Source organism: Xiphias gladius, chromosome 16 (assembly GCF_016859285.1).
Source record: "Xiphias gladius isolate SHS-SW01 ecotype Sanya breed wild chromosome 16, ASM1685928v1, whole genome shotgun sequence".
NCBI lineage: Eukaryota > Metazoa > Chordata > Actinopteri > Istiophoriformes > Xiphiidae > Xiphias > Xiphias gladius.
The window spans coordinates 8,083,374-8,093,739 of record NC_053415.1 but is presented as its reverse complement, the minus strand read 5'-3'; positions in this window follow the sequence as shown (position 1 = coordinate 8,093,739).

Below are 10,366 nucleotides of genomic sequence, written 5' to 3'. Positions count from 1 at the left end.
TCTTTTTTTTTCATGAGATGTTCTCATGGCTGTTTTATGAAGGGAGGAATTTCTTTTACCTTGTGTGCACAAATTTGTGAATTACAAATGTAATTTATACTTTCGAATTACCACTTTAATTATCTCAACCAGAAAAAAAACATGGATTTTTTTAAAAATTTCTTTAAAAAAAAGATCTTTTCCAATTCCAACTACAAGCCTCTACCAAATGGTAGGGATGTTCATTTATGGCAAATGTGTAGGAAAAGAAGCAGGATTTTAAAAATCGTGCATTATTTTTGTTCAATTAAAGTGAACTCAAAGACAAGTCTGAAACACATCATTTTTACGTTTAAGAGCAATGTGTGAAACTTGAGTTATAAAACATTTAAATATAAAATAAACATGAAACATTTAAAAATAAAGTTTAAAATGACCCAACTGTCATAAAAACAACAACCAAAAAAAACCATATAATCTGCAGTTCGTTCTTTGTAGAACCAGATTCGACCTGCTCATCTGTATAGTGAGACTCCAACAAACAATTTATTTGGACAATGGATCCACTTTATGTGAGTTTTGACAAATCATCACTGACTTGTTTTCCGATAAGTATTTCCTATACACTTAAATATAGACATTTTTCAACAGTGACCAGAGTGAGGTTTGTTAATGTTCACAGCTGTTATTGTGCTTAGGTTTGGCTTTGTTGAATTAATACCAATTTTACCACCATCACCTCGTATTTACAGTATTAGTGACTTTGAATTATACTGATATAATAACTTGAACAAATATACATTGAAATAACGTTAGATTTATCACACTAAGAACAGTTTGTAATCATTGAATTTATATTTTAATGACAATGTTCATAGCCCAGTGAGCTTAGCTGTCTGATACTTTTGTAAGTACTCCTATGAAGTGTAGTGGTTCTGGATGTAAGAGCAACCATTAGAATGTGAAGGTTTTAAAATTATAATACATAATGAGTTAATGATTTTTAAAATTAAAAATAAAAGCTTACTTACAAGATCCAAGTAACCCATCAGCTATTTCATCCAGAACCCTATATTCACCTAAATTAATGTGTCAAATTTTTCTGTTGCTTAAAACTACATTGATTTCCATCACACAAGGAAGACATATGCTTAAAGACACATGGATTCATTCATTTAAGTCACACTATATACATTTTAAATATTGTTGATTGAAAGCAAAGAAAAAAGAGCAAGCCGCTACTCCACTGGTTGTTAAGCCACTACCCAAGATCCAAAATGAGTCACAGGCTTGTGTCTGGTGGGTCGCCACATGCACTCTATGATTCAATAAGCCTGTGTCCCACGATGAGACTGTATTTCCCTAATATAAGAGCTAGATTGAGAAACTTAAAGAAACCTTGTGAAAAACAAATCTTCTTCACTCTGCCCATCTGTTTTATTTACAAAACTGATTTACTGACCTATCACTGCTGTTTTCGCAATAAAATGTACGCTGTATCGCATAAATCTTTCTGGCCTTTAAGATGTCTAAAATGACCATAAATTGCTCTGCATGTGGGATGAAGTCTTTGATTCTAGGGGCAGACTAAGTAATAACATGGGAGTCATTAGATGAAGAGGTTAGTACTGACCCGAGCTGAGGGGGGAGGCTATCTGCTGTAGCAAAATAACAGGGTAGGGTTGACTCCCATATCAGGTGAATGAGTAGTCGTCACTTATGAGGATCAAGAGAAAATGATTTGTGAAATGAGCCACACTCACATGTACACGTGCTCACAGACACATGCATGGCCACTTACATGGATAGACACATTTGCATGAAATCAACACTTCAAATGAACAGTCATAACATGCCAACGGAAAATGAGAAAAATCTCTATAGTTATGTTGATTGAATCATTTTCTCTGCTAAGATTACTAATCTGGTAAGAATAGATAACACCCTTACTCTTTTCACTGCAGGGAAAATTACAGCCATTTTGTTGAGAGGCTGTAAACTGTTTTCAAGAGCTGCAATCTAGGAAAGATCATGTTATGTTATAATAAAATAAAAGTGAAAAAAAAAAACTGTTCTTGATATATAGATATTTGAAACCAGGTGATTGTCATTAGCCTTTCCAGTAAACCTCCAGCAGCTGCTCAATGACATCCAACACTTCTAGCAGCTATACAGTTGCAAGCTGTCTCATTTATTTGAAAATATTTCGGGAACAAGAGCCTTGAGTTACGGTAAGTGGTTGTGTGTGTCTGTGTTGAGTCACCGTTCGTGAGCCAGTCACAAAGTGAGGTCAAAGGTCAAATGAGGTCCTGCTTGCCTTGACAGGAGCAACCTTATTTCCTGCAGTCACAAGCTTCTTGTGTGGCTCCTGAGATTGGATGCAGAGGAGAGAGAGGGAGTCAGGCAGGGATTGGATTGAGAAAATAAAAGTTCATTTTGAAGGCCTTATCGTCAGGGTATTTAACGTCCCCTCATTCACAGACAGGAGTCGGCTGTAATGACACAATTGTATCCAGATGATAGTGATAGAGGGGAGGATCTCTTTAAAGTTTTTTCTCACAGGAAAGTTTTTACTTGCTTTTACAAATGCACACGTCGACCTGACAAACTGGCTGAGAGCTTCTGATTGAGATAACAATCATATAGATAAAAATCAATTAAGCAGTGCTTTCATCATCTGCTGACCAAACACAGTGAACACTCAGGGTGTCCTTGTGACCAACATTGCCCCTGTATATCTTTTTAATCATTGTTGAACTAAGTTTCATTCCTGAAACTTCTCATAAGAACTACCATTCCCCTGCAGCTAACTGCTGATATGATGTGAGAACGTTGTATTGAAAGGCAAATCATTTGTTCAATGTACATAAAGTGAAGGAAGAAGATTCATCAATCGCAAAAGAAATATGTGGAAACCTTACAGAAAAAGAAAATTAAGGCTGTAAAGTCACAGTGATGGATTGGTGTTTACATTTGCTTTCAGTTTCCACAACTTTCTTGTGAGTCAAGTTGCTGTTGCCGTGAGAGATTTCAGCTGACTCTAACCCTGAGTGGTCTAAGGTTCCTAACGTAGTCATATCTTTAAGCAGATCTGGTTTAATTGGCTAAATGTGGCTGTTACACATAATGAAGAGTTGAAAATGGCCTTTTCAATTCCTATTGTTGACATATAATACATGGAATGGATATTTTCAGTTTCAGTTTCATTTCACAATTTATTCTGACACTGTAGGACTGAGAGAATCGTAACATCTTGTTTAGGCCTTCTATTGAAAAGAGAAGAAATTTTGCATTAAGCTGGAGTAAAACATGCCAGCTGTGTGCCAGCCATCTAGCCATCTTTTATCATTTTCTCGTGTTATTTTGAACTTTAAATCACCGCACTGGAAAGAAGAGCAGAGCTGACTGCCTCTGAAATATACAGTCACTGGTTATCATGATGTTTTTTGGTCTTGGATCTGTGTGAGGGTTGGTTACGGTTGAAATCAGGGCCATTCATAGCCATAGCAACCATACAAGACAGAGACGCTGATGAAAATGTGATCATGGCTGTGTGTGTGTTTGTGTGTGTGAGTGTGTGCACATGTTGGATCATGGGAAGGTTTTATCGAGCGGACAAGAGGTCCAGACTGAGGGGTGAGACGTTGACAACTTGGTCAATATTTCCATTAAGTCAACGGTTACTTCACTCCACACTGGCCTGACATTTAGCTACCATCAGTGTAGTGTGGCTTTGTTCCTGGAGAGCTGCCAGCTAACAGATGCCTAAATATATTTAAGAAAATGTAATAACTACAACTCAATTATTACAACTATATACAACATAAACATGCATACTAATTACACAATATATGTGTCATTGCTGTCCATAAAAACATGCAAGAAATTAATGTTTTGAACCAAGAATGTCGGCTTTATCTGTTCATGTTAATGCCAAAAAATCATCATCAAACCATTTCCACATTTCTTTTTCCTTATAAACAATCAACAACCACTTTTTACTTGCACTTTGAAGTTGTGGATGTCAATTCAGCTCATCACTTCTCTATCTTTCTCTTCTTCCTTTCCTGCACTCTGCACTACACGTTGTGTAATAAAGCAGAAGTCTCGAGATCACAATGACAATATTTTTTTTAAGGAATATTAATTCCTTAAAAAAAATGAAAATTATTACGATTATGTGTAGGGATATTAATTAAATCAAAAATAAAGCATATCTTAAAATGTGTACTGTATATTCATTTATATGTAGCTTCTTTCACTTCCATGTGAACTGGACACATGCATGTGCAGGCCGTAAATAAAGAATCCACCCACTCCATATTTAAAGATAAACAATATACAAAATAAGTTCATAATGTGTATGAATACCACTGTCAATAAGACATCTACATCTGCCCAAATCCAGCAACTGCATGTTTTTGGCCCCACAAAGCCACCATTAACACCCTGCTACCATCATCGGGTAAATTATTGCTTTAATTACAGACAGAAAGAAAAGCAGAAAGAGTTTATAACCACTCTAATAGGTATGACCCCTGCAGGTCTTCTGCAGGGTCAAAGAGGGTCACCATCACTCTTCATAAAAGGAGTTCAGGGCCTGGGAATCTGAAGCGGATGCAAGACTTCAGAGTTTTGAGTTTGATGGTCTTAAAACATCTTCAGAAGCTAACTGTGATACTGGCTAATTACGCTCTTCTATATCTAAATAATAAATTATTCCAAATTACTGGGACCTAAAGGAAGATGAAGATGCTTGGACGACCTTGTAGAAACTATTATTGTTTATAAAGGCATTTAAATCTGGAGCATCCTGCATTACAGAGCTTCTGTCACTGAGTCAAGAAACAGAACTACAATACAGTAGTGCCAACAGGCACAGAATATACAAAAAAAACATTCATTAAACATTGAAAAAATGGTATTCAATGCTTGCCTTTGATTATCATTCAAATACTAGCTGCATTCCTTTCCCATGGCATTTTTTTAGATTTCCAAGAGTTTCTAAAACCAACCGAAACCACAGTAACATCAACTTGATTCAACCGAGAAATTTCTTAGTTGAAAAAACATTATTGGTTTGAACCCCTGCATGGTTCCATATTTCTATGGCCAGGCTGAGAGTGCATCTGTTTGTGTGTGTGTGTGTGTTTATGTGGTCTGTGAGTGTATTTGCATACATACAGGAAGAGTGTAAATAAGAGTCTGGTCTGTGTGTGTTGTACTTGCATATTTGTGTTCATTCATGTTACATTTGTTTAAGAAAAGGCGAGTGTGTGTGTGTGTGTGTGTTTGTGTTTGTGTGTGTGTGTGTGTGTGTGTGTGTGTGTGTGCGCGTGTTTGTGTTTGTGTTTGTGTTTGTATGTGTGTTGGATGCTGTGGGTGAGCAGGGTGGGGCCAAAGACCCTGATGTGGTTGCCTCTGCACTACTTCAACACATGGCGACTGGATCATGAGGCTCCACGCATCACCACGAAAGTCTGGGAACTGTCTGTGTGTGTGTGCGCAAATGTGTATATATGCATCTCTGTGTGTGTACAGCAGGATTTTTGATGGGCTGATGTGGCCATACTGATCATTATGTATTTGTGTGTCGAGACGATTTCTTGGGAACATTTGCTCCAGATAGTAGGAACAGCTGCCCTGCTAACCCTGAATGGTACACCACCATCACTAACAATCATTCTGAGAATATATCTCTCTTTCACTATATGCATATGGGTCTCTGCTTGTGTGATTAATATAATAATTTTGCTTTATATATGTTACATAACACTGCTTGTGTAACCAGGACATATGCTCAGCAGCAGCTTGTCTGGGTCCTATAAGGAAGCAGCATAGTAATGTCTTACAAAACTTCTGATTTGATTTTAGGTTTGGTTTTAGAATTCATTCCGTTGTTTTGCCTTTCTTTTGTTTGGCTGTTTTGCGTTTTCTCATGTAGCAACAGAATGACTCAAGTACAGCTTGTGTTCATTGTGGCAGAGATGGGTATGATTTCCCATGTTAGAATCCCTGGATGACTGCTTTTGGACACACTGTCTGTATTATTAGATTGACTTGTTTCCTGTTTTGTTTTTTTTTAAGTTTCAGATGTTTTGACTCTGTAAATTACTGAGCAAACACACACACACTTGCCTTGCTCTTTGTAACACAAATGTATCATTGAGGAACAGAAATATACAAGTGCAACACTCACATACAATACTTGTAACTGTATATATGTAAATACACTCACAAACCACAGAAATGGAGAATAAATGGTTTAATAACTAATAGAAATGTTCTGTTTTTGGGCCGAGAGCCGTTGACTCTGTGTTGTAAAAAATACACATTCCCACAGAACAGCGGGACTGACTGATACTGAGGAGTATTAGTCATCATTAGTGGATAAAAACCAAATAACAGTCACATTCAGAATGTAACATAGTAAAACATGACTTTCAGTTTAGCATTGGACTGCGTCCTGCTCTTCAGTGAGCAATAGCATCCCTGTGTGTGTTGATACAATGCATATTTTACAGTGCGGGAGACTAGCACAGAGCAGTCCCATGCATGTCTGGGTATACAAGTTTCTGCACTGTTTAGAAAAACCTTAAGGCATGACAGTGCAAAGTCCAGAAAATAAACTGAAATTATTGCAACTGCATGTGAACGAAAGCAGAGAGCACACTTTAAGGAGAAACTCCACATTGCTTCAGCCAAGCTCATAGTTGGTAGGACTTATATACCATTTCCAAAATAACTTTGTTAAGTGTCGTGGTATCATATATCAGTTTCACAACACACAACTCTGTAAATTGTGGCTATGACACATGTCGAGGTTCTCCACGCGGTACTGTGGCGGTTCCCCAAGCGGTTCCTTGAGCGGTTCTCGTGGTGTTCACTCTCCAAGCAGCTGCACAGAATTGGGGCCAGTCCGCTGCTGACTTGACTGTTCTGCTTCCAGAAGTCAACCAACCCAGGCAAATGGAGTTCAGCTTTTCCAGAGATTTCAGGCTCTCGGGATCAAACATTGCTGCTAACAGGCGGCCCCGGCAGGCAGGCAGCGGTCACCACAGCAGCGGCCCCTGGGCCAGAGGGAAACACCCTCCCTGTGGCTTCCCTCTCCTGACAAATATTAAAGACCTGGCCTTCCCCTCTGGCCATTTCTGCTTTCCTTTATATGTGTGCCATTTTGTGGTGGTGTAAATAAAAGAAAAAAAAAATCAATATAATCTTGCACTCCATTATTTGTGTAATATGTGTAATATCTAAGAATCTAGTGAAATCCAAAAATACAACAAAAACAGAGACACCAAAGCATCAACATCTGTTGAAACAGTTTCAGTGGCTCACTTTTTGTTATTTATTCTTGTTAGGTCTGTCAAAATATGAGAATGCATTTTTCTGAAAGGCTTTTAGAGAAAGCATGGCAGAGTTTTCCAACATTAGCTACAAGTGAGCACTCTCCTATCCCTTGTTTAGGTCCCTCTCCCTCCCTCCCTCTATTTTCTCTGACAGGGCTACAGGATTAGTAACTGTGTCTTCAAAGGCAGGGCCATATGCGTGTAGATTTACTACAAACACAGCGTTAGAAAAGGATTTACACCCCTACATCCTAGAATCTCAGGACACTTCACTGACTGCCGCTAAAATACATTATCGCATTTTGCCACCTTGACAAAATCCCACATGTAGCACTTTATCCATTGTTCAAGTTAAGACTAATTTTCTCTCTGAATCATTATGTGACTCATAAAACATTTGCGTGTGGCAACTCCCCTCCTTCTTTTTATCCCCAAAGAAAAATATACTAATTACACAACCCAGCCGCAGTGCACTTAGGTGCTGAAGTGTGTAAAAGAGGAGTTAAAAACAAATACTTCATCATTGTCGGTTTAAAGGGGCTATATTGAGCATGGAGAAGGCATATGGGAGGAAGTGGCGTAATGGAGTGATGTGAAAAGATTCCCTTGTCTCTTGCACTCTATCACCAGGGGATGTTTCAGTTCCTTCACTTCACCTTCGCTTCCAGTAGCTTGGGTATAATAAAGACTTGTGTAAACAAAGGTAATAGGTGAGAAGAGAAAGGTAAGGAGAGTTCATGAAGAAGGCTGCATTTGTGAGGGCACTTCTTTTTGGGATAGTGAGTGAGAGAGAGAGAGAGAGAGAGAGATGCTTACTGAAAAACGCACCACAAAGTTTGAAAGTCAAGCTCATTTTCCTCTCTTGCGGAATAAGACATCTGGAGAGCAGGTGTTACAGCCAGCTGTGAAGAAAGAGTTGACGGTGCAAGAGCGTAGGGTACTGCTCCCTCTACAGGTCATTGAGAAGCATTACACCTCAGTGGTGAGGACAGGGATAGGTTAAGACATGCCCAGGCAAGGACCATTCAACCCAGGGACTGATTGCCCCCCACTGGGTCACAGACTGACGTGTCTTTTCAGACCTGAATTAAAACATGAAATGAGGTTAAAATAGAGCAAATCAACTAACACTAACACCAACTGGCATTTAACTTTTAAAGGTCTACTAGGTACCTAGTTCCAGTGCCTTATGGAGAGTGTAACACCAGTGTAGTAAAACTGTGATTCCTCAGATTCCGTGTGTTTTAGCTTGCTTTAGCTTGCTATGCTACTGGGCAGATCTGCCAGTCTCTGTAAGTGATCTAATGTCAACGTTATATGTCCCACCAGAGGAAAAATGAACATAAAATGGAGTGCAATGTTGTAAAAACACAATGGAGCATTTTAATGGCTTTTCAAATAATATTTGCAAACATTTCTAAACTTCTGTTTTGGCTTTGTTATTATGGGATATTGTAGATTGTAGGAGGGAAAATGAATGTAATGATTTTAACATGAGGTGGAAAGATAAAAAAATGTGACAAAAGTGAAGGGGTCTGAATACTTTCTGAATGCACTGTAGACTGTACGTCCTGCAGTATTTTGCTACAGCTGTGCATATAGTACTAAATACAGATATATGTGCATATGTATTGTAACAGACATAGCTATATTGTAGAAATCGAATAAAATTGGTGAAAAAATACTTATTATTGTATAAATTATACAAAGTAACATAATAGTATTATGTTGCTTTTCATGGTGCGAAATTTACAACAAACCTGTACTCTGATTGACACCTCAGTACTGAAAAGACACAGTATATCGAAACTTCTGAAATGAACCACTGAAATGTGTACACACAAAAACCTGACATATCATGGAATAAGAATTTACTTCAGTATTTATGTTCTATTACTGACTTTGTTATTTTTACATTTTAAAACATTAACCGAATGAAGAGGCTACTTTTGTCCTCATAAATGAGGTTTACAGCTCTCAAGGCCAGGTTCCTCCTGACCCTGAGCCCCTGTGTTGTTCAGGAGGAAAAGAAGTAAGGAAGAGATGGATGACACCAATGTACCACAGCCTGCCACCCAGAGAAGGAAAGCTTCACAAAACAAGCCTCATTCTTGCTTTGGACAATACGTTGGCTCAGGCTGACAAATGATTTACCTAATAAGCCAAATGCTGAGGTCACAGCTACTAAAATGTCGTCAATTTCTTTTCTTTTAAGGGAAATAGGGAATGTTTTGAGTGGTAGGAAGTATTTTATCATATCACCACAAAATTACCACAGCCAAATCAGAAAATGTAACAGATAAATGAGGGCATTAAATGCTCTGTTAGGCACTGATCAAGTCTAAACATTGTGAGAAAGTCTTTTGGACTTTGAATTTCAACATTTGTTAAATAAAAAGCATTTAATTAAACTTTCGGGGAGAGAAGCATACAAAATGTCACATTAAAAAATTCAGTTTTACTGTTTCGTTGGTAGTTATGTATGCTCATGTAGTCCCACAGACAAAACAGTCAAATTGAGTCACTCAGTTATTCCATTTATTAACCGGTTTGTGTTGTCTGTTTTCGCCAAGAAACACCAGCCAAACATTTAGCCTTTTGTTTTGTCAGTGATTGAATATGGATATTTACAGTACAAAGAAAGAAAACAGTTTTACAGAAGATGGAGAACATCTCTGTTACTGACCACAGTGTTCATTCAGCCGCTGAAGTGAATCATCATCTTACAAAGGAAAGATAGAAACAACTAACATTACAAAGATTTTTGACCTGTAATAGTCGTAAAGGACCTCCCATGCAGAAAAAAAAATAAGGACATGTGATTATTCTTCCTGTGTTATGATCAGTATTATATGAGCCATGTGTCCTAAAAAAGGAATAAGCCTGAATTTTGCACTTTACGGAACAGAGGTAATCTCCAGATGAAGATGTTTTTGCAGTAATTATACTTAATCCACTCTTAAGTACGTGTGGATAATAACCCTGAATGTTTTTACTGCTCATTAAACACTGATGGTCAAGATGTTATGACAAAGTAC